This window comes from Onychomys torridus, chromosome 3, assembly GCF_903995425.1.
Source record: "Onychomys torridus chromosome 3, mOncTor1.1, whole genome shotgun sequence".
In the NCBI taxonomy this organism is placed as follows: domain Eukaryota; kingdom Metazoa; phylum Chordata; class Mammalia; order Rodentia; family Cricetidae; genus Onychomys; species Onychomys torridus.
In genome coordinates, this window is record NC_050445.1 from 68,548,438 (window position 1) to 68,574,188 (window position 25,751).

Sequence of the window (25,751 nt, forward strand, 5' to 3'; positions counted from 1 at the left end):
AGGTCAAAGGATCAAAGACTCATCTGAAACTGTACTCCTTCTTCAGAGAGTTAGTTCGACACTGAATTTTGTCCAGTATAAGAATCTGATGTTTAAGGACAGTAGCTTCACAGCAAGGAATATCAGTCCTTTGAGATCAAAATCACATCTCCCTTCTCTGGATAAGCCCAATCTTCCACCTTGCCTGTATCTATTTTTAATAAGAAATTTAAGGTCTTGTCACAGGAAAAAAATAATAGTGTCTTAATGTCTAAAAAGAGATACCTCCACGACAGTCTCAATTTTTACATTTATGCTTCTGCATCAGTGAATGCCTAGGGTGGAGCTGCCTCTCTCCTTGTGGTTAGTGAGATGCAGGTACCCATCCGAGGCTGAGGCAGACAGACATCAGAGGGAAGAGAGCGATGAGGAGCAGAGTGAGAGAAAGAGAGATAGAAGGAAAGGGGAAAGGAAGGCGATAGAGGGCAGTACATGTAATGCATAATCTGTATTTGTAGCACTAAACACACAAAGGCTCTGTCGTTTTAGTGAGTGATTGCAAAAGGCAAAGTTGAATTAGCATCATGTAAAGCAAGCAGAAATAAACTTCCTATTTCAACTGCATCTTTCCATTTCATTTCTATGGTGATAGAAAAAAAAATCTCTCTTTTGGAGGTCAGTCCTTTTAACTTTGTACAGAAGCTTGTCCTGTCCAACATTATCTGAATGCTAGTTCTAAACATTCTTCCTCTTCTTCATATCTTCAGTTTTTGCTGCCTCCTGGCATTTTCCTTGTAGCATTTGAACATATCCACCTCTATCATTCTCTAACAGGCAGTGATTTGTTTCTCCAACACATTCAACACTTTTAAGTCAGTGCCTTACTTTGATCTATGTTTATTTGAAATATTCTGTTTCATGGATTTCATTACTTTCTTCCTATCCACCTCTTCTGTCATTTGATCTGAGAAATATTAATGTCCCAAACATTGAAACTCCTTAGCAATTTCAGCTCGATACATACTTTCTTCTCAACCTCTAAATTCTCCTTGGAAATCCTATTTATTTCTATAGTAGATCTTGGTGTCAAAATTTTCTGAAAAATGTTACTTGTGTGTATATGTTTTCATAGCTGACCATTGGTATTGGATAACTAATCAATCAGTGTGTTCTTCTGTTACATAATTTCTGCCATCCTTCTTCCTCCAAATCCTCCCATGGACCCCTCCTTGCTCTTTTTCAAATCTATGACCTCTTTTTGTAGTTTTACAGAGAGCAAAAGGGGTATATGGAAGAGTTTTGAGGGAGAAAAGAGAAGGGGGCATAATCTGAAAAATTAAAAAAATAAATAATTTTTTGAAGTTCTTGAATATCTGTCAGAAATTCAATTGTCTTACTTAATGTAGATGGCCAAACTCATTTGTGCTATACCTTATCTATGGAGATGTCTCATCAGGTCTTAACATCATTATTCTAAATTTCTATCATACACAATAATTTTCAAACCTTTCCCAAGTTTGCAGTGATGGTACGCAACAACATAAGGAAAACATTCACTGAACCAAATCTTTATCTTATTCTCTTTTATATCAGGATTATTGTAAGCCTTGAATTCTGATATTTGTATCTCTAAAATAGTGCTCCATTTTTCTTCTTCATCCCCTAGTGCTATCCTTAGGTAACACCACTGCTATCTCTTAACCAAGATATTACTAGAGTCTCTCTCCTGTTCTCATACATTTAATAGGGTCTCTAACAGAACATAAAATAAATATTTTAAAAAGAAAATAGAAACATAATCATATGTTAATTAATTGTTTGTGTAAGCCTGTGATCCAGAAAAACCAGCTAATCTAGTTCCTTTCACAGTCCTGTTATCTTTCCCGCTAATAACTTACATAGATACAATCTGTTATTTCTAAGTGAGCAGCTCTGTTCCAGGCCCTTGATTTGTCTAATTCCTAAACCTTCCTGCAGTGTACTTCCTTATACAATGCATTGATATTGTACAAGCATACACAGAATGCTATAACTTCGTGGTGACATGCTACACTTACCTACAATTAAATTTCTAGGCTTTGAACAGTACCTAGTACATAACAGGAAATCAATGCACATTTGTTGAATAAATGTCTCATCATATGTGTGGTGATGTAATTAGAAGTAAATAACAAAGTAGTGAAAGTATTGTGGTTCAGACACCATGGAGTAGATGGGCCAGTTGCTCAATGATGTTGGATACTAGTTCAAGGAAATTAAAACACACATTTTAGATTACAGGATTATTTTTACAGAATCTAAGCTACACAAATATAATATGATATAATATAATATAATATAATATAATTAGAAAAGAGTAGAATAGAATAGAAAAGAATTAGCTTTATCATGTGAAAAGAACTTATCTTTGCAACATAAAAAAGTACTTTTAAAATGAGTTAATTACTACAATGACCTAAAACAATGAAATGAAGTGATAGGGAGAAGGAAGTTATCACAAAATGAGGCCAACAAAGATAGGAACATGACAGAATCAATTCAAAATAAAGAATGCTTGGATTTAAATTTAAGGGAGAAAGAGAAGCCTGAAATAGTTTACAGGCATTTAGAGACCTGTATAGGCAACAATAAGTATATAGGGGAATGGGCAAGGCTGGATAAATATAATAAATTGGCTAAAAAGTATATAATATCAGACAGGAAGTTTATTTGAAATACATTGGATAATTTGTATTTCAAATATCCAAGTATGCTTAATTTCTTTTGGAGGATAAAAATATGAGAATGTGATCATGATAAATTAAACTAAAAGAGCCATCAATGTTATGTCTACCTTCATGTTGCACAGAGATCTTTTCTGATTTGAAACATTCCCTCCTTTAGGAAGGAAGGAGACCCATGAAACTCAAGAAACAAATGAAACATATACCACCCTGAAAGTCCATGAAACTTACAAGGTTGAAGAAATTCAGAAAGTTAGATTTACAAGTCCTTCTCCAATGCTATGAGAACAGTAAAAAGTAGTTAGAGACAAGAGACTCTGGTGGGAACTGCCTGCAAGCTGGACAGGAAGCTCCTTGAATAAGAACCTCACAAGTCATCACTGTACTCAGATAGACTTGTCAGCAATGCAGCTGTCTTTTGTCACCCGTGCTCCTGGGAACAAACCCAGTAAAATCACGAATGCAAACTGGACTTGGGTGGATCATTTCTTTATCATTTGTCTTCAGTGTTTTTGATCTCTGCCATTTTGACAGAAGGTTTCTTTGATAAGAAGGTATCTCAGAGACATTTTGATTTGCATTTCCCTGATGATTAACGATGTTGAACAATTCCTTAAATGTCTTTCAGCCATTTGAGATTTTTCTGTTGAGAATTCTCTTTTAAGCCCTGTAGCCCATTTTTTAATTGAATTGTTAAGTATTTTGATGTCTAGCTTTTTGAGTTCTTTATATATTTTGAAGATCAGCCCTCTGTCAGATGGGGGGTTGGTGAAGATCTTTTCGCATTTCGTAGATTTATTGACAGTTTCCTTGGTTCTACAAAAGCTTCTCAATTTCAGGAGGTCCCATTTATTAATTGTTTCTCTCAGTGTCTGTGCTACTGGTGTTATGTTTAGGAGGTGATCTCCTGTGCCAATGTGTTCCTACTTCTTACTTTCTCTTCTATCAAGTTCCCTATGTAGGATGACAAAAATAAGGTTTGTTCATGTCTTCCAAGGAAAAAATAACTCACATGCTTTATGACACTTTCTTGAAGCTGTTCCAAGGCACAATGCATGAGTTCCTTTGACAGTTTGCCTTAAAGAACATCTTAATAAAATTTGAGTTTACAAATAACATGTTAAACAGTATGATATTTATATGTGATACAGTCTTTTATAAGTAGCATGTCAAAAATCCAAAGAATAGCAAAAGTACTTGTACTATGATTCAGTTAATAGATAGATGTCATAATTACTCTGTAGTCTGTCATTATGGAGTTGATAATAACTTCATAGCAGATGAAAAGGGTAAGTACTCAAACTGTAACATGCTATGTTCTATATATTTTAACTAATTCCATATGGTAAAACTTATCTTACTCAACAACCACAAAATTCATCCATGTACATACTACATAAGAACAAAAAGCTTTCAATTCTCCATACTGTTTCAAACACCTTGAGTTCTATTAGCTCAATCCAGCTTATAGATACTTGTGTAATTACTTCAGAGTATTTAGAAGATAGTGAGATAGAGAAGAAAGTGTTGAGAAGAAAAACAGTACAGAGGGTGTAAGTTTTGCATGATTGTGTCATTGGCAGGCATGGATACAAGAAGATTCCATTCTATTTCCCTGTTTATTCCAGGCCAGCTAGAATTATGGACTATGAAATTGGATTCTGTTAGTGGTGCTGGTGAGAGTGAAGCATTTTGCTCGGTTGTTAATTGTTCTGGTTTGCAAACTCAGGACCACAGGCATGCTATGCAGGCTTTTGTCCACTGAGTTATAACAGTTCAAGTATTTCCTTTCTCATTTGCTGTGAAGTTATTATTGACTCCATGATGACAGAGTAGAGTATTTATGATATCTATCTTCTGTACTAACTGAATTGTGGTACAAGTGCTTTTACTATTTAAATTTTTATGTGCTATATATGAGAGACTGTATCACATGCAAACATCATATTGTTTAAAACATTATATGTAAACTCAAATTTCACTGAAATTATTCACATGTTCATAAAGACAAACTGTGAAAGTAACTCCTGTATTGTGTCCTGTGACATCTCAGCATAGGGTACCCTTTCTATTTGAGTTGCCCAAAATACCTTTTTCTTGTTTTAAAATATATCCTTTGTTCTTTCAAAATTTTATTTAGTATGTATTTATATGTGTTTCTATAAAATGCCCTTATATAGCACACTACAATGTACAACAAAGATTAAATTCTTAATTATTAATTTGGCATAGTCATGTCCTTTAAGGCCAGCTAGAAATGACCATGAAGAGAGTAAAAATACTGGATCAAGATTTTTGAAGAATGATTTATTTCCTCTTTTGCCCAGCCAAGAGACAGTCTTAGGGCTAGAATACACCAAGTCTCTTCTTTACACGAACTTTCAGGGATTTCTTGGAGAGACCACTCCTAATAAATCCAAAGTGCTGAAACCATAGGAACTTGAGGTTTGAATACATTTGGACATACAAGTTAAAACAAGTATTATCAGTTTCAGTTTCCTGAGACGGAGCAAGCAGTTTCTGGGAGAGCCTGGAACAAAAGACAATCACTGATGCCCCACACAGCAAGGACAAGGGAGAGAGGGACACATCAAGCTTGGGCCACTCAGTCAGCCCCCAAAATCAGTGTGTACTAGGAAAGCCAGCCTCCAAAGCAGCTCAAGGACTAAGCCATGTCTTGTCCAGGCCTGGACCCAAACAGAAAACTATACCCTTACCAGCCTCTAACCAGCCCTGACCAGTTAGAACATACTGAGAGGATTTCCACTCACTTGAGCCAATCATATCTAAAATGACCTAACTGCCTTAGGACCTCCACTTGGCTATGTTTAAAAGGAGCTCACACTTCCCTCTCAGAGTCTTCTCCATCTTACATTTGTATGGGATGGCAGGTCCCAACATGCTGGAATAATAAACACACTTGCTGATTACATATGTGGATTGTGGTCATTTGTGGGATTTCTCCAGAACCCTAATATATGGGGGCTCACTCAGAATGTCCCCTCTAGACTAATGACACCTGAGCATTTTGTGATAACCTAGCAGGTGAGTGTGAGCGCTCTTTGTCTTGGTCTGTGTTCTGACTGTTACTATGTTACTGTTCTGTTCCATGTGTTTATGTTTCTGGAAAGCTGGGGGCTACCTGAACGTGGAGACCAAGGATTGCTTCATGAATGAGCTAGAAGCACCTCTACACTGTGAGTTGGAAAATGTCCTTGACTCACTTGAACCTGTAGGGGATTAGGTCCCTCTGACTGAACTGTACACCTGCAACAAGGACCTCTTGGATCTCGACACAGGTCGTCTTCCAGATCTGATGTTCTGGTACATGGTTGTCTGTGTCATTGTTACTTGTTTCTGTATACTAACTTCTCTCATTTTCTGTGAAGAGGAAGAGAGAGGGAGGCATGGTGAGGGCCACCTCTCTCCATAACTCTTGCTCTCAGGCCCACAGCATTGGCAGAGCTGGTCTTGCTTGGCCTGTCAGAAGCTCTTGAAGAGGATGGGGGCATGAGCTCTCTGTTCAGGTGGGCAGGGATGAGGCTACTGGAGTGCATGATAATGTAAGCTGAGACAAACTGTGAACAGAGTAGGTCAATTTGGGGTTTCTCTTGACCATTGCCAGTAATCTATTGTGGAGGTATCTTTGTGGATCTGGGGACCTCTCTAGCACTTTGCTTATTCCTGTTCTCATGAGGTCTTCATTTATCATGGTTTCTTATTCCTTGTTCTCCCTCTCTGTTCTTGATCCAGCTGGGATTTCCCGCTCCCCTAAGCTCTCTTTCCCCTGACCCTTGCCCTTCATTATCCCCACTGAAGTCCAGGTTGTTCATGTAGATCTCATCCATTTCTCTGTCATTGGGGGATGTCTGTGTCTTTCTTAAGGTTCTGTTTTCTAGGTAGCCTCCCTGGAGTTGTGAGTAGCAGTCTAGTCATCCTTTGCTTTACATCTAGTATCCACTTATGAGTGAGTACATACCTTATTTGTCTTTTTAAGTCTGGGTTACCTCACTCAGGATGATTTTTTTCTAGATCCATCCATTTGCCTGCAAACCTCGTGGTGTCATTGCTTTTCTCTGCTGGCTGGCTTTTTAGAGCCTGGGGCCTATAATGGGACACTTTGCTCAGCCTGGGTGAAGGGAGGAGGAAACTGGACCTGCCTTGACTAAATCTACCAGGCTGAGCTGAATCCCCAGGGAAGTCCTTGCCCTGGAAGATATGGGAATGGGGGGTAGATTGGGGAGATGACAGGTGGGAAGGAGGAGGGAGAACAGGGAATCTGTGGCTAATATGTAAAATTAAATTAATTATAAAATTTAAAAAAATAAAAAAAGCTATGGACAGAGAATCTGGGGTTCAGGCCAAAGAATTAACAATTTTTTAACAGAAACACTGCCAGCCAAGGACACACTCTGTACCTACCAGTACTGTTCTCCCTCCCTTCCTTCCTAACTTAAGTTTGTCACTCACTTTGATACATTCTACAATTTATGATAACATCAAGGTCTAGTCTCAGATGCTGGCCAGCTACTAGCCTGACACTGTCTAAAAAAATAAATAAAATAAAATAAAACTATTGAATTAACTTGGAAAAAATTTGACTTTAGAATAAAAGTTAAAAATGCATTATGCTTGAAAAAAATTTTTTATTTCCTCAGGAAAGAAAAAAATACATGGACTTTGGCATTTGAATTCAATGAGTTACAAATACTTGTCATCATTTAAGAGAATTAGTTACAAATTATTATTAGTTAACATGAATATATATATATATATATATATATATATATATATAGAGAGTGATATTTTATTTGTACACTGTAATAAAGCTTATCTGAAGATCAGAGGAAAAAGACAGCCACTATATTAAACATAGAAGTCAGGCAATGATAGCACAGGCCTTTAATCCCAGCATTTGGGAGGCAGAGATTCATCCAGATCTCTGTGAGTTCAAGGCCACACTAGGAACAGAGCCAGGCATGGTGGGTGGTACATGCCCTTACTTTCCAGCACTAGTTAAACATAGAGTTCTGGAGATCTGTACAGACAAACAGGAAGTGATAGAGCTCAGTGGAGAAAGGAAAATGATGTAGCTGAGCAGAGAGAGGAAGTGAGATGGCAGGGCACAGAAAGGATGTAGTGTAGATGTGAGTATACAGGAAGTGACTTTCTTTTTGGCTGAGGATTTTCTAGCAGTAAGAATGTGACTGGCTTCTTTCTGAATCTCTGATCTCTCAGTTTTCACCCCAATATTTGGCTCTGGGTTTTTTATTAGTAAGACTGTTTAGCAATTTATCTTACATATATATGTTTCTATTCTTATTTATTTCTATTCTTCTATATAATATTCTAGGCTGCTGGGAAGAACCCAGAAGAAAAAGACATTGATTAAAAAACATTGCATGTTGTCTAAGAAGCAAAAGAGAAAAAAGCAGAAAACTGAAATAATAAAAGAAAAGAAAAAAGAATTTGTCCATGTCTGTCTGAACCAGAGGAATGAAGATAGAGGAAGTCTGGATCTGAGAATATATAGGAAAGTATAGGAGGCCAGAAGGGATATGAACTATGCTAAACTTGAAGGAAAACTGTAATATATTTTGGGATTTAACCATATTAGGTTAATTTTGATTGGTTTTCTTCATTTTAGAAAAAAATGGTGATTCTTCACTGCAAAATGTTTATGTTAAAAATGGGGTCATGTTCTTTAGAGGAGAAGGAGGAATGCAGTCTACAATACAAGTTAATAATTAACCATCATATTACATCCCTCTGGGTTACAGTATGCGATATGTTTGGCCTCCTATGAAATGACAAGACTAAAGCTCTTAGCTATTTAGAGTTTCATTTTTAAAAAAAAGTCCAAATCTGTTTCTTAAAAATTGTGAACATCATATCCATGCTCTAAAAATAAAAGCTGCAGTCTAACTGCTCCTATAATGTCTATGGATAGGGAGAAATGCTAATAAAATATACTTATAAGAGAAAAACAGAACCTGAGAGGTCCATTTGACTCATTAATATATCTATAGGATATGATGATGGCCTGGTTGTTGTTACCAAACTTAGAGATGTTTTCAAGATTAGGCCTACGTTTGTTTGGCTCCAACATATTTAATAGATAATGGTCCTCAAGTCTGTCAAAGATCTGATTAATTTGGCATTTAAATTAATTGATAACAGAGCTTACTATAAGAAATGTAGGCTTCCAGCTCCTAGAAACAACCTGCAAGAACTCCAAAGAAAATGTGAATTAACATAATTCCACCACCTGGATTGTTGATAATACTGACCATTGGGCGAGATGCCCTGATGCAACATCTGCTGCCAGGGACCTGGCCCAGACTGTGGACAAGCAAGGCATTGACAAAATAAAGTAAGTCTTCCTCATGTTGCTCCTCTTCAGGGAAAATTCTCACCTTATGGATCCGGCAGCCAAAGACCAGTGCTGTCCTGCAATTGCTATGAAGACAACAGGAGCTGGGGATAACTAACTGGATATGGACAGTCTCTGTCAATTTTTAAAATAGATTTGGAAACCACTTGGTCTACACTCAGATAATTTATCCTTCCCAGATCTCTGATGGTATTGAAAACTAGACTAGCTACAGCTTTATCAGCTTAGCAGCATCAGACAACCAGATTCTTCCACAAGGTTGCAGCTACCTTGTTAGTTCATTGATCAATACATTAATTAGTGAAAGTTACTAGTAGATTTGCCTTACTCACAAGCTTCATAGAAAAGAATACATAGGTTCCAAACATAACTTAAAATGACTGTTCTTAATGATAACTGCTTATATCTCTAATAAATAATTAAATGAAAAAAATATTGAAGTCTATACAGGTTTTAAGGATCTAAAAATGTTCTAAAATATAAAAATTTAAATAAGTCATGAAGGTTTAAATATGAATCTAAGAAAATAATTTAAGAAAAGTAAAAGTTTAAGGCAAAGTTTTAGGGGTCAAAGAGGATGGTTTTAAAAATATGAATGCAATTTTTAAGATATATAAAGATTACAAGATTTCTTTCCTTTGCCACACTGTCATTACACTGAAATTTCAAAAATTCAGAATTTACCATTAATAGAGTTCTGACAAGCTAATAGAGCAATGACTGATAATTGTTTGGGTCACAAACTCAAGATTTTAGATTTCTTTTAATTGTCTTCTGAATTTAGACTTACAGATGCTTTTCATTGTGGCAAAACATTTCAATCCAATCTATACCTGGCTCTCTGGACAGAAAAAAAATTACGTGCTTTATAGCTTTTGCTAGGACTCAAAGATATGAGTCTACTGCTGAGTTACAGATAGCTGTTACTTTCTTTCTCTACAATAGGGATTTCGATACAGATTGATAATGCTAATATATCTCAACTTTTATGTCTTTCCATAAAATAGAAATTTACAAAAACCAGAGAATAGGAAAAAAATCATAAAACTTGGATCCACTTCTCACAGGTCAAAATGATTCTTGATAAATGCAGCCTAAATTTTCCCACCTATTTATTCCTGAAAATAGTATTTTTCTTTTTCCTAGATTTAGGACTGTTCTTCTTCCTCAATTACGCTAAAAGTTCCAAATAAGTTAATAAATTTTAACTCCTGCCCCTAGTTTACATCTGTCTCAACAGCTTTCCACTTGGCTCACAAACACATCCAAACATCAGTGGCTGATTACAACCTGCTCCAAATTTCTGTGAGCCCTGAACTTGCTAAAAGGTGATATGGACCAATCCAGCTGATATAAATGCTGTCTCTTCAACTGGTCAATGAACCAGATGCTCCTACATTCCCTCCTTCCCTTTGACTAACATTCTAGCCTTCGAGGACGTTGATAACTATGACCTAATGTCAGCAGAAAATAATTACAGAAGCAAATATGTTGAATATTAATTCATTCAGGAATAATGCCCTCCCCCTCCTCACCATTTTAGATCAAAAGGGAATTTCTTGTGATAGGAAACTTGAAATAGAATAATCATTGGTCCCCATTCCAAGCTCCTTCTAGATAAGGAACTCTGTCAGCCATCACCCTTCTGCTTCTGTTAATTACTATTGGTTCTTGCATCATCAACGCCTTATCTAAATGATAATACTCTGCTGGGTACCACTAAATTGATGATGCCAAAATCTCAATATCAGCCCCTGGACCAATCCCATGACAATCTTGAAGATGGCAACAACCAAATAAGGGAAGGTTCACTTTGCAATTGATAATGGGGAATGGTCTTTGTTTGAACCAATCTCTGTATGGCTATTCTTACCTCTATAATCTTACTCAGAATTCAATGGGAGATGGCTTCTTCATCCCACAGGAGGATACCTGATAGGTATATGCCTTTGGATTAAACCCCTGTGTTAATACTTGGGTTTTAGATCAAACAAAGATTTCTATGTCCTAGTCCAATTAGTTCCCAGAATAGTCTACTACACTGATGATAAAATCTTTAACTACAAAGAAACAGCTCCAAGATTTGAGAGGTCACACTGCTTAAGGAGGGAATTGGGGAAATGAAAAGACCAAGCAGATGCCATAACAGCCTGTTTAGTTTTCTCTCAGAGATCAAGCCTCAGTTTCAATTTCCTGAGAATGAGCAAGCAGTTTATGGGAGAGCCATGAACAAAAGACAATTAATCACTGATGTCCCTCACAGCAGGGACAAGGGAGATAGGACACACCAAGCCTGGACCACTGAGCCATCCCCCTCTGTCAGCAAGTACTAGGATAGCCAGCCTCCATAGTAGCTCAAGGACAAATCCAGGAACTTGTCCAGGCCTGCCTCAAAATGGAAAACTGTACCCTCACCTGCCTCTAACTAGCCCTTGCCAATTAGAACATACTGATATGATTGCCACTCACTTGAACCAATCATATCTAAAATGACATAATTGTCTTAGGACCTCCCCTTGGCTATGCTTAAAAGAAGCTCACACTTCCCTCTTGGGCTTTTCTCCATCTTGCCTTTGTATGAGATGGCAGACTCTTTGAATGCTGGAATAATAAATACTCTTGCTGATTGCATATATAGGCATAGTGGTCTTTTGTGGGATTCTCCAGGATTCTAACAGAGAGGTATCTCAGCAGGTAAGAACTTTCTGCTTCCCAAGCAGTGGTGGTGCATACCTTTAATCCCAGCATTCAGGAGGCAGAGGTGGGCAGATCTCTGATTCAAAGCCAGCCTGGTCTATAGAGTGTGTTCCAGGACAGCTAGGGCTGTTACATAGAGAAACCCTATCTTGAAATACAAAACAAACAAATAGAAAACCAAAAAACAAACAAACAAAAATAACTCATTGCTCTTCAAGAAGACCCAGGTTTGGTTGCCAGAAAATGTGTGGCAGCTCACAGCCAGACACTTCTAACTCCAGTCCCAGGGGATTTGATACCCTTTTCTCATCTTCAAGAACAATAGGTACATAAATGTACATACAGACAAAACACTCATACACGGAAAATATATAAATAAAATTCTTAAAATAATAATAAAAATAGCACAAACAGTATCCTAAAAATTATCTTGGAACAGTATCAATATTGTGTAGGTGAGAAGTAATTTGAGACATCATGAGTTTGGAAATAGACAATCAATATTGTATCTAATTCCATGTGAACATGTTATAATCCTGTAAGCTGTTGTTGAAGAGACTATATCATGCTCCTTGCTTGTGACCTGGAAAATGTCAATATCTCTGAATGCATGCTATGAACCCATCAGGAGATAGTGGCTTGAATAGGAAAGAAGAAAACGGGACTATAGAACCTCTCCTTATTTATTTCTGCTTTTTAAATGTTTTAGTCTTCATATTTTGTTTAAGTTTATGAGATAATTATAATATAGATAGAGTAGTGATATCTCATAGATGAGTTATTCTGAAAATTGTCATGTTGAATTCTTCAACAATCCAGTTGCTGTGGTGTGATATGGTTTGTTCCCCAAGGGTCCACGTGTTCAAAGTCAGGTCTACAAAAAAGTAATTGAACCTTTAAAAAACAAACTGATTAGGTAACTGGCAACATTACCTTCAGAAGGAATTTCTGTAGTTTATATGAGAAGCTAGTAAGTTCCTGAACAACATGATTGTTATAAATTATTAATCTGGGAGCTGGAGAGATGGCTCAGCTATTAAGAGCACTGGGTGTTCTTCCAGAGGACTGTTTCAATTCTGAGCATCCATATGTTGGCTCATATATACCTGTAAATACAGTTTTAGGGTGTCTGTCCACATCTTCTGGCTTTTGGGGGCACCAGACATTCATACACAGACATAAACAAAAGCAAAACACACAACACCAAACAAAATTTTAAAAATTCATCCTGGCCTCAATATTTGGATTTTGTCTCATCTTGTGATCCTTCTCTCCCACCCAACATGATGTGATATAGCCAAAGAGAACAAATGAAGAACAAATCAATATCTAGCCAAACCTAGAATTTTAATCACCACAATTGTCTTAGAAATAAGCTTCTTTAATTTATAAATACGAATCTCCAGACAGTTTAAATAGACTAATACCAAATTACATAAGTGGAAAGTATGGTGTCTGATAGTATTAAAACCCATGTAGATCCATGGAAAGGGAAAAAGATAAGAAGTCCAACTCTTTACTTAAAACAAACAGCTGTCTAATATTATAAAGCGAACTGTGGGCATGAATCATCAGGAGGAGAATGCACGCAAACTTTGTTTTAATGTCAAATATGAGACTTTTCTCGTATTTCTTGCTTTTCATGGGGTCTGAGTTGAGCTCATCTAGCCAATGGGATATTATTATTAAACATAAAAGCTCTGTGAGATCACAGCTGCTTGGCAAAGAAGTACTATCTATTTTAATGTACAGTGGTAAGCATTTTAAAATGTGGTCATTGGTATAAGAGAACATTTGTTGACTGCCAAAGTGCAGACATAGACCCTTCTCAGTTGGTAGGATGTTGCCCACAATTTGGTAAAGTTAGGAGTCTTATGTCAGCTTGGTTTCACTATAATTTATTGCCAGTATAAAGCATCTTACTTTATAGAAGAAAAAGTGACATGAAAAGTGAGGCAAGAGTGATATTGTGCTACAGCCAGGAAAAGTCTAGAGCTCATGTCTGAAGGGAAAGAAAGTTAAAATAGGAAAAGATGGGAAGGTGGGAGATTGAATTTAAATGCACTGTATTAGACATTGGTCTCCCCAGATTTCCTGTGGAGACATGATTCTCCATGAATTATGCTAGCATGGGAAAAGTGGGTATTTATTTTAATGTCATGATTTGGGGAGACAACAATTTTCAAAAGTTTACAGACCTACTATATGACTATAATTTAGCAAGTGTTCAAATGCATGGAAATTGAAAAAATGAATTGCCTAACATAAGGGTGAAATGCCATCTTTGCTATCATTGTATTAACATATTATCTTATTTATTTCTGTTCCATCAATACAGTGTGTTTTTAAAGGCATTTTTCCAGGAAATGCTGGAATTATTTGTGTCAATTCATGCCACACATCAGTGAAGACATGCAGCCACCATCTAAATGCTTCTTCTCCTTGGTCTCTTAATCACATCTTAAGTTTTCCTCAAAGGTGAGCTTTCACAAACAGCCAGCTAAATTACTTGAGGAAAAAGACTAACTATTAGGGGACACTTATACTATGCACTGCTAGAAATTGAATTTTTTGAGGAAAAAAATCAACCATGGCCAACATGAACCTACAGAACATTAAAAAAAGTAGGTGGGAAAATTCAGAAAGGAGTTCTAATAGGTAAAATAATAAACACTCCCACCAAGTTTTTATAGTACTTTGTGAGACCTTTGGATTTGAGGATCAAAATAAAAAATCAGATTAACTATAAGTTTAATTGATGATGAAATTCAGGTGAAGTTAATTATTTTGAGTATATGTGCATTTCCTTGTCAAACTTTTCTTTTAGAGAAGTTGCAATTTTTTCTTATAGAAAAAAAATTAATTTTAGATAGCATTTGAAAAAGGACTTTTCCTTCCATTAGTAAATTTCATTGTTCATTTGACCAAATACCTAACTACAAGCAAGAAAATGGCTTTGTATTGGGTCACAGTTCAAGGCAATAAATTCTCTCACAAGAAGGAAGGCACAGTAACAGGAACATGAGGTAGCTATTGAGATCATGTCAGCATTCAGGTAGCTGGAAACTAACAGGAAGGCCTGACTATAAAACTTAACATCTTTCTCTTCCTGGGGACATGTTGATATTCAGTGGCCATGCTTCCATTGGGGCCATTTGGATCTGGGTGACATGGAATGACAACTAAGGCCACAATGACATCCTGCCTGAGCTGCCGCAAAGGACCATGTCTCAGTCCATGTTCCTTCTGTAGCTTGAGTTTTTATTGATGTCTAGTGCCTGTGTTGCCACCAAAGACCACACAGATACCTAGGATCTGGGCAGCCATCTGTGACTACCAACGTTGGTGTCTGAGCACACTGTCACTGCCAGGCCCAAACAGATGTGAGTGACATGCACTGCTAACCAGAGCCATTGAGTCATATGGGCCCTATTTGTGATGGATCTATATCTGGGTCCATGGCCCTGCCATAGCCAGAGTCTGCATTGATGTCTGAGGCTCCTGTTGCCATCAAAGGTTGTGGAGATGTTAGGGATCTTGGTCGCCACCTGGGGCCATGTTGGTGTTCCAGGGCCATAACTGTTGCTAGGTTCATGCCAATCAGAGTAACCTGCACTGCCAATAGATAGGGCTGGAGCTGCTGCCAAGGACCATGTCTGAGTCCATGATCCAACTGCAGCAGCAGAGGTCTGTGGCTCATGTTGCCACCAGGAGTCATAAGGATATGAGGGGTCTGAGCCATCATCTAGGACCATCTTAGTCCAAGGGCTGTGCCGATGCCATGGCCATACAGATGTGAATGACTTGCACTGCTGCCTGGGGCCATGGTGTCATCCGGGCTTGCCTTGTGGCCAAGGGCCATGTCTGGGCCCATGGACCTGCAGCAGCTGCAGTTTGTTCTCTTGTCCCGGGTTCTTATTACCATGGAAGGCAGTGAGGATAAGAATGCAGAGTTGACCCCACCCTGCCTGGCTGCAGCACTAGGGAGATTTGGCCCTGCCCCTCACCAACTGCAGCACTCAGGAAAGTGGGCCCTGCACCTTGCCTGGACAGCACAATAGAGCTCTGAAGTTGTGAGACTGGGACAGCCAACCCCACTCTCTGTCACAAGGTGGCATGGGTCAGGGAGAGAAACCCCCTTCTAGACCCTCACTACCTACTAGAAGCAGAAGAAGCTGGTCCAGGGTTCACAAGAGTGGAAGAGCTGATTCTGCCCCACAACAATGGCAGCATTCAGGAGAGCAGGTACTCTATCTTGCCTGGGAAGCACAGTAGAGGTGACCTAGTTGAGGGGTGGAAGTGAGGAAGTGGAGGGGTGGAGAGTAGGAGATGTAAAAATAAGCTAGTCCTGATGGCAGGAGAGCAGGAGAGCTGACCTTGTATGCTCCCTACAGCAATCGGGAGAGTGGGCCTTGCCTGGACAAAACAGTAGAGTTTGGGCACCGGTAGTGTGAATGTGGGTGAGCTGGACTTGCATGAGAGCAGGAGAACTGACCCTGCTCCTTACTGCCTGCTGCATTAGAAAAGCTAGCCAGGGCAGAGCTGGAGAGTTTTCCCAGATGTTGATGATGAGGGAAAGCTGGCAGGCTGACCAACCCAGCTACCACCCAGGCCCACAACCAGAGCTGAGGTAGCCAACTCCAACATCTACCTCATCTATCAACTGCTGGAGCATGTGAAGGGGCCAGACCTACTGCAGGATCTGTACAACACAGAACAACAACAGGATTGTGGTTGCTATATTGTGCTCCCCAATAAACTTATCTGGGGGTCAGAGAACAGAACAGCCATAATATTAAACATAGAGGTTAGGCAGGGGTAACACACGCCTTTAATCCTATCACTTGGGAGACAGAGATCCATGCAGATCTCTGTGAGTTCTAAGCCATACTGGAAACAGCCAGGCATAGTGACAAGAGCCTTTAATCCCAGGAAGTGATGGCAGAAAGCAGAAAGGTATTGAAGACATGAGGACCAGGAACTAGAGGCGGTTAAGTTTTTAGGCTTTTGAGCATCACAAATCAGCTGAGAGGGATCCAGTCTGAGAAAACAAAATCAGCTGAGGAACTGGCAATGTGAGGTGGCTGTGGTTTGTTCTGCTCCTCTGATCTTCAAGCTTTAACCAAATACCTGGCTCCAGGTTTGTTCTCATTAATAAGACCTTTTAAGATTAATGCTATGCAGGACATCCAAGAGGAGTCACAGTGAGGGCCCAGGACTAATAGTGTAGCAAAAGCCAGATAACTTGAACCAGATCAATGATTCATAACAATGAACACTTACAAGCAAAGATGTATGGACTAAAGGATGCACTGCATGACTCACTGGACCACATTACAGCTTCCACACTGAGACTGTTTGTTTAGTTGGTTTTTTATTTTTCTTTTAAATTTTATTCTGTTTTGGTGGGGGAGGGTGCAAGTGAAGAGGACAGATGTGAGGGTATGGGAAGATGAATGGGATTGGGATACATGATGTGAAATACACAAAGAATCAATAAAAAGGGAATTTTTTATAAAGACAGAAAATTTAAGATCTTCTCTACCTCCTTCTTAAACATTCCAAAATCTAACACAACTCCGCAGGCTAAAGACCAAGTACCCAGGTGCCCCTAGAAGACAGTTTATATTCCAACCGCAACACTTGTCTCATTTTATTCCTTTTCTAACCACTGTCTCATTTATTCATCATTATTCTCTGTTTTACTCACACTTTATATATGTATATGATTATTCATGATGGACAAGTGTCATTAACAATAGCTATGTATTTCTGTTATTTTGTCTTTATCTAATAATTAGTAAAACAATTCACAGAATTCTCAACAAAGAGCTCTCGTTTCTTTATTATCTTTGAGACAGAATCAAATGGAAAGATCAATGTCTAGCTACCACTTCTGTCCCTCTCTCAAATGTTGTGACTACCCTCACTGTACTGGAAGCCAAAGGGAACATTTCTGAAGAATTACTAGTTCTCATTAGGTATTTACAGAAAACAGTGTCTTGTGGGTCTTCGTACCTCTTGTAATTCTTCACTGCAAAAGCAGGTAGACATAGTCAAACTGGATTCCCTTAAACAACTTTGAACTAAATAGATATGATTATATCCTTTTAATATTATAATATAATAAAAATGATACATTATAACATAATTATAAAATTATAATGAAGCAAGCCAAAACAATAAGAATTACCAGTCTTAAACATTTGAATTTCATGGCATAAGGGAAGGAATATTATACAAAAATAGTGACCTCACCCTGGCAGACACTAATACCATCTATCAGGAGACCATAAGGAGCTCATACTCATTTGTTTAGTGATTCATTTAAAAATTAAGTATTACTTTGTTATATCTCTCTATAGTAAGTCTATCAGCTATATCCCATGCCTGTCCTCTCTTAATTTCTCTCAATTCATAGCTAACTTAAAATTATCTTTCTCTGATGAATCATATTACTCTCAAGACACTATACTAAAATAACTATATTTTGATAGTATAAAAACGTCTAGACTTTTATTTTGAAACTATAAAAAACTTTTCCTTGTTATTAACATACCTCTGATCAAGAAAACAAAAGACCCCCATGCTCCAAGGAACATAACAATCATTTTATAGAAGAAACATATTCTAGGGTGGGACTTTCAAAGGTATAAATTTTATATGACTTTTTAACAATCTTAGACTTGAAAGCCAAAATAATTTAAGCTCCCTAATGATACACACAAAAAAAAACAGCCCTAAAAAGAAGGAGGTTTATAACATGTAACCCTTTATATTATAGCAGGTTGCTACTTTCACTGTTTTGTGTAGAGAAATATAAGGCACAGGAAACTTTTCTCTTTTGGAGCAGACCCAAACAATCCCTATTAAATGTTGTTGTGTGATACGTTATCTGTGAGCAAGTATTGCCCAACTAGTGTAGAAAATTGAGCAAGTATTGCCTAACTAGTGTAGAAAATTCTTAGATTCCCCTGTTTTATTGTCAATTTAGGAAGCCTCCCTGCTTTGGGGACATGTGGAGGCACCAACTCCACGTTTGCTGTATGCTGGGTGACCTTGTATTGGATCAGTGCTGTCCAGAAGTGTTACATGCAGATTCTGACAACACAATTTTTAGCTCTGGCTCTATCCCTTACAGGCTATAAATCCTAAAGCAAAACCTTTGGCTACTCTGAGCTCTAATATGACTTTAAATTAGAAAATAAATATTAACACATTTTTAAATTGCATTGCTCTGAGATGTTTCTATTATTTCTTCCTATTATTCATTAGTTGCACAAAAGGAAATGACAGCATTGTGTTGAATAAAATAAATAAGACATAGAAAGACAAATTTCATATGGGACCTGGACTTTCAATAGATAATCAAATTACATACAGATATAGAGATAGATAGATGATAGATAGATAGATAGATAGATAGATAGATAGATAGACAGATAGACAGATAGATAGAGTGAGTGAGATAGAGAATGAAAGCAAATGTGAGACTAGAGGAATTAATGGGAAATAATGTGAGAAGGAAGAAGAAAAAGTGAGACTAGGCGATGAATAGAACTAAATATGAAATACCTTTGTACAACCATCACTAAGATCAGTGAGTAGGGGATTTTAGTCTAACCAGTAAGAACTATGTGTCTGCACAAATACATAAGAAATAATAAAAAGTGAGCATCAGCCTATTGTAAGAATTTGGTAATAGATCTGGCACTGTGGAAAAATTAGGGGAATGAGCTTCAATCAAAATTGTGTTAAGGAATTTAAAAGAAGTCTTCTTCCCCATGGCATTTAGGAATATGTATTAATATTGTCTACTTGGGCTACTGCAATGAAATACCACATATTTAGAAATAATTTGTTTTTATGGTTCTAGAGGCTGGAGTTTAAGATGAAGGAGTCATCAGATTTGATATTAGGTATCCTTCTTTTATCTCACAGATGGAACCTTTTCACTTGTGTTTTTACATAGTGTCAGGGATAAAATATCTCTCATAAGGTAAATAACTCCATTCATGAGGCATCAGGCCTCCAGGTCTAACCACTTCTATACTTCTTAAAAGTATACATTACATTCAGGGTCAGAATTTGAATGTGTGAATTGGCCTTGAGAGGCTGATATTTTACAAATAGTACTTATCTCTGAATTGTCAACCTTCAAACATAAGGTAGTATGTGATATTTGCTCCTATATAGCTGCTTTTCATAAAATTAAAGTTTTCAAGTTTCAAAAAGAACACATGTGCATATCTACTCTCAAATATGTGTTTATTGCTCTCAGGGATATCTTTCAATAACAGGTTAGAAGGCTGATTGTGAACAGAGCAGAACATGGAAAGTCAGTAGAGGAGCTCTAAAGAGGAGGACAATGGGACCCTGGTTTTATGAAAGGAGAAATGGGAAAACGGAGTGGTAATTTAACAAGGAATAGAAAAGGAGGGAAATACAGAGGGGAAGGGTGGATGGATAAACAACACTAGGGATATTTGAAAAGCCATAAGAAAACAAATTAATTTCGGTTTACTTAAAAATACATACGTGTGTCTGTGTGTATGTATCTGTGTGTGTATGTGTGTGTGTGTGTGTGTGTGTGTATGTGTGTGTGTGTGTCTGTGTGTGTGTCTGTGTGTGTGTGTCTGTGTGTGTCTGTGTGTTAATGAAGTTATCCCACTTAAGGAGACATTGCTCCCCAAAAGCCATAGACTAACAAAATCTCCAGTGTCTGTCATGGGAAATATCCTTCTGAATTGTTGGTCATGGAAGTCCAAAAGACTCCTCAAATAATACATACTATTGCCACTGCCCTTTTTTGCATCCTAGAACTTTAAGATAAGATCTCCTTGGTAAAGACCCCACACACTTAGGACACAGGACTTGTAGAAATTCAGCTGTAAATGGTTGAGGAACTCCCTCCCTGAGGATTAGTTCTCACAGTACGTGAAGGTGCTGTGCAAGTTGTCAGGGGTGAGACATTGAAGGATGTCCCTACTGCTGAAGCCACGACTCACTGCAGCAGACACAGGACTCAGGAAAATTGCCTGGATCTAATACAAAATCTTCCTCCTGGATGACTAGATCTCATAGTAACAAAACTGCTTTACAAGCTGCCAGTGGAGGAAAGGCCCCCACCAGCTTCCAGTGATGGTGCTTAAGAACCACAGCAATGATCATCATGGCAAGATATCCCTAAAAGAACAATAGAGACACCTGTCTATTGGGAATGACAAACAGCTTTTTAATTGAACTTCAGGTACATCAATAGGAGGAATGCATGCCTAATAATCTACCCATGACTAGGGAGATCATGGACCCCAAAGGAGAACCTGTCACTGTCATTTTCTTAGACCAGTATAATTTCTAACTCCATTCATGCAGTTGTCCTTCCATCAACAGGTAAGTCTCTCACAATTTATCAAATAAGTCTCTTTTGGCAACAAATGGAGACAAATACACAAATCCACACCTGGTCAAAATATAGAAAATGACTGGCCATGGAGTGCCAAACCCAACTGATAGATGTATAATAAAATCCGACACCTAAGGCACAGAGAACAATGCACAGGAGGGAACAGAAAGAGCCTAAGAGACGAGGGCAGCTGCAATGAGACACTATCTTCTATAAACAAAGACAGGGGAGCTATACCCACAAACTCTCAGCAGTGTGATTGCCTGAGCAAGCCCAGCATGGTTACAGTACCAGATGACAAGTCAATGTGGATGTAGAAAACCCCAGACTTTACCCACTAGTTAAAGAGCTAAATGCATTTAACAGCTCCTAAGAAGAAATTTTTGTCTTTTCCAGAGACAAGTCCCTGGTAGGTTACCCAACCCCAAGTATTTACATACTTGGGATGCATATACCAACAATAATAAATAGATTCACCTGGTTACATCTATATATACAAATATGTGTGTGTGCAACAATAATAATTATAAAAGAAGAGATTATGAACTTGAGAGGAAGTGGGAAATACACAAGAGTAGTTATATGGGAAATATGGAAGGTAATAAATGGTATAAATATAGTAGTTTCATATGAAATTCTCAAAAAAATAAAAATGAAAACAATAACAAAACCAATTAAAAGCTATTCATAATTATTCCTATCTCCCATAATTCTAAAGATAATATATAGTCTCATTTTTCTCCTTAATCTCCTAAACTAAAAAGGAATAATTATGCCATTTAGGGACTTGCTTTATTTATGTTTACTGAACAAACAATTTAGGACAAACAAAGGGAGGTAACAACCATTTGCTGGTGAAGGAGCAACGTTGTCAGGAGTTTTGCAGGTCATCAATGGACTGGTGGCTGTGGAAAGGGGATTTCATCATGGAGTCTGGCGGAAGTGCTTTCTTCTGTCTTTAAACTCTATTGCTAACGACTTTGAGATGTTCTTTATAACTTGGATTCTTAGGCTTCATTCTTTTGATGTAACTTCAATTATGATCTCTGAAGCTCCTTGTTGTCATATGAAGCAGTAGATTTATGATTTCTAAGAGTCATTCTCACCTAAGCAGTGCAGTGTTTTAAGCACCAGCATCACAGAAGTTTACCTCAACAGAAATCCCAGAGCTGTGAAGGGCTTAATACCTTGAGCATTTGTTAATGTAACCTGAATGTACCAGCTGGAATCACAAAAGCTAGAATCAATAACTTACTCGGTGTGCATAACCTTTATTTTATGTTTATATTTATAATTTATTTATTTTATATTTTAAATGCAGGATAACCTCCAGCTTTGACCTTGTGACTTTGCTGACAGCAGATTTCATAACAAACAAATGAACATCATTAATGGTCACTGTGATACACGCTAAGAAATGCAATGCAGTGCTCCTGTGCCCTGGCACTCAAAGCTTCCCTCCAGTGGGAGTCCCTGTAAAGCAAATAATAGACTCTGTTAAACAGATAAGCCATTTTATATTTACTTTGATCATTGTCTGTCAGGAGATGTTCAAATTTAGAGCAGCTTTTGTGGTAGGAAGAATGCTGCTTCAGAGTGACATCCAGCTAAGGGGATAAAAGAGAAGATATGACCAAGGATGATATTAATAAAACCATGAAGATGGTATCTTAGTAATTCAGGCATGAGCAGTGAGGGTCTGAACATGACAATAGAGTTCATATCGGCTTAATAGAAGAGAGAGTTTTCAGAAGCCTGATACCTAAGAAGTAACAAGGAACGTGAAGCAGGTGAATCTGCAGTTAAAGTGCTTGCCTCACAAGGGAGTAGAAGGACTGAGGTTCAGACAAACGGCAAACGATTGGTGGTCATGGCAGCAGCCTGTAATTCCAACCTCAGAAGACAGAGACGGGGATACCCAGAGCAGCAGACTGCCTGCAACAAAAAGCTCTGGGTTTGATTGAGAGACCATACATCAAAGAACAAGGAGAAAGAGTAGTAGAGGAAGATTTCGACATAAGTCCTCCACATGCAGGCATACAGATATGTGTGGTCACCCACACAAATACAGCTGCTCTACACATATCTGAATGAATGTGCACACACATATGCATATCCCAGGCATACATACACATAAAAATAAGAAAAAATACTAAGAAAATAATCACTATATAACATAAACAGTAAGGCTAGGAAATATTCTATGAATGCAAATATTATAGCCTGGGACATAAAAGAGTGGTGACCCCACTGATCATTTTGTTTAAGTTAGAAGAGTCTTAGTTCAAACTTCATGTTTGTTATCATATATTTACATACCTAAAAAGAGAAGAACCTGTAAAATTATGCACATTTTAAAAGTAGAAATGCCTTATAATTTAGATTCTGAGTTTGAAAAGAGAAAATAATAGATACACTAAAAATATTCACCATTGCACAAAGAAGCAAAAGTTGATGGAAGAACAGAAGTAGTCATGGTTACCTGTACACCATTGTCACATTGTGATTATATAATTCATTCCTATGAATAACACAATTATAGTCTAACGGAATATAATCTTGCAACAAAAAATATTAAAAATTTTAAAAATGGCTAAATCAACAAGCCCAATGGGTTCAACATGTAAACTCATATTTCCTATATATATTACTCAACCGTTTTTTCTGCATATCTAACTGCTATGATCATTTTTCTCTAAAAAAATAATAACTAAATTGTTCATGGAATTGCAGTTTATAAAGTATTAATTTTTCTGAAAAATGTGTACACAAATTCAGAAGAGAAAGAAAATGATTTGCCCTTTGTAAATAGGTCAGTCTTATGATACTGAGCACTGAAATCATGATGGATGAGTTTCGGCCACAGGTTGTTTAATTTTTATTGTTTTAATTTTCCTAATGTGCAACATTCTAGATTTTAACTGTATATTAGCAGTGCAAAGTCCACCAGTCCTTCTTCCCATGAAAGTAAACCTCGACTTGTTTTAATGTGCTTTTTGTTTCATTAAGTATTATAATTTCATGTTAAACTGAAAAATCCCTCTTCATATCATTAAGTGTTTTGTTGAACATTAAATGCTGTATATGAAACTTCCTCTTTTTAAGGGGCCATAGAAATTTCTCTCCATGAAACTAAAATGGAAAGATAGCAAGGGTGGCCTCTATCTTATGCTTCAATGTCTGTGGTATAAGTGAATTGGTACAGGAGAGGTATGGGTTTTCACCTACACAATTGATATACTGACTATGGCAAGTTAAATAACCAATCTCAATCTATGGTAAAAGGGGGTAGTCTAATTCATGAGAGGGCTAGAAACACTCAAAAGTTTCATTTTGTCTTTGAATATCAGCATTTGATTCCATTTTGATTCTAGCAATCATTTTTGAGGAAATCATTTAAATTTTTGGTGTCTTATTTTCTTCATCAATAAATGAAAAGTTGATACTAATTCTGCTTCTCAAAACATCACAATTGGAACTAATTCTCTGAATTCTCTGTACTCCTAGTAATGGAGGATATGGACCTTGAACCTGCCCTCTATTGTAACCAGGCAAGAATTCCAGTTGTAGAACTGGGACACCAACCCAGGCAGAAAACCTTTAATTTACAGTTATCTTCTGCCTGCAAGATGTGCTAGGGCAATGGAGGCTCGGAGTTTGTGGGGGTGTCAACCAATGACACGTCTAACTCGAGGCCCAAGCCACTAGAGGATGCCCATGTGCTGTGGATATCGCTCTGTGTAAATAAAGTTCTGATTGGCCAGTGGCCAGGCAGGAAGTATAGGCGGGACAAGAGAGAAGAGAATTCTGGGAAGTAGAAGGCTGGGGAGACACCGCCAGCCACAGCCATGAGAAGCAACATGTAAAGACACTGGTAAGCCACAAGCCATGTGGCAAAGTATAGACTAACAGAAATGGGTTAATTTAAGATAGAAGAAGCAGATAACAAGAAGCCTGCCACGGCCATACAGTTTCTAAACAATGTAAGTTTCTGTGTGCTTTCTTGGTTGGGTCTGAGAGACTGTGGGCCTGGCGGGTAAGAGAGATTTGTCCTGACTGGGCCAGGCAGGAAAACTTTAGCTACACTCATGCCTGACAGTGTCGGGATGTCCAAGATTTAGAAACTGAATGGCCAGAGACCCAGAGTGGAACCAAGAAACTGGGGTGGGGAGATGCCAGTGAAATGGCTCCTAACAATAGTAATATAGATCGATGCTTAGCCCAATCAATAGCAGAGAGGCTTCTCCCAGCAGCTGATTGGAGGAGATGTTGAGAGCCGAGAACCCAGCAGAAGAGGGGGAGGAAGGATTGTAGGAACCAAAGGGTCAAGGACACCAAGAGAACACTGCCCACAGCATCAGCTAAGCGGAGCTCACAGGAGCTCACAGAGACTGAAGCGGCAACCACAGAGCCTACATGGGTCTGAGCTCAGTCCTCTGCATATATGCTATGGTTGTGTACCTGGGGTTTTTTCGACTCCTTACAGTGGGAGTGGGGGTGTCTCTGACTCTTTTGCCTGACCATGGTGTAAAATTCAGCTACATCATAGGAT

The 25,751-nt window shown here is 37.9% G+C and overlaps 1 protein-coding gene and 1 pseudogene across 1 annotated transcript in view; one reads left to right on the forward strand and one right to left on the reverse strand.

Annotated features, from left to right (window-relative positions):
• Znf804b (zinc finger protein 804B) overlaps positions 1-25,751 on the reverse strand; it is a 523,478-nt gene that overhangs the window by 259,131 nt on the left and 238,596 nt on the right. The gene's annotated exons all lie outside the window — the stretch shown is intronic.
• Positions 15,618-25,751, forward strand: part of LOC118579452 — a 201,734-nt pseudogene continuing 191,600 nt past the window's right edge.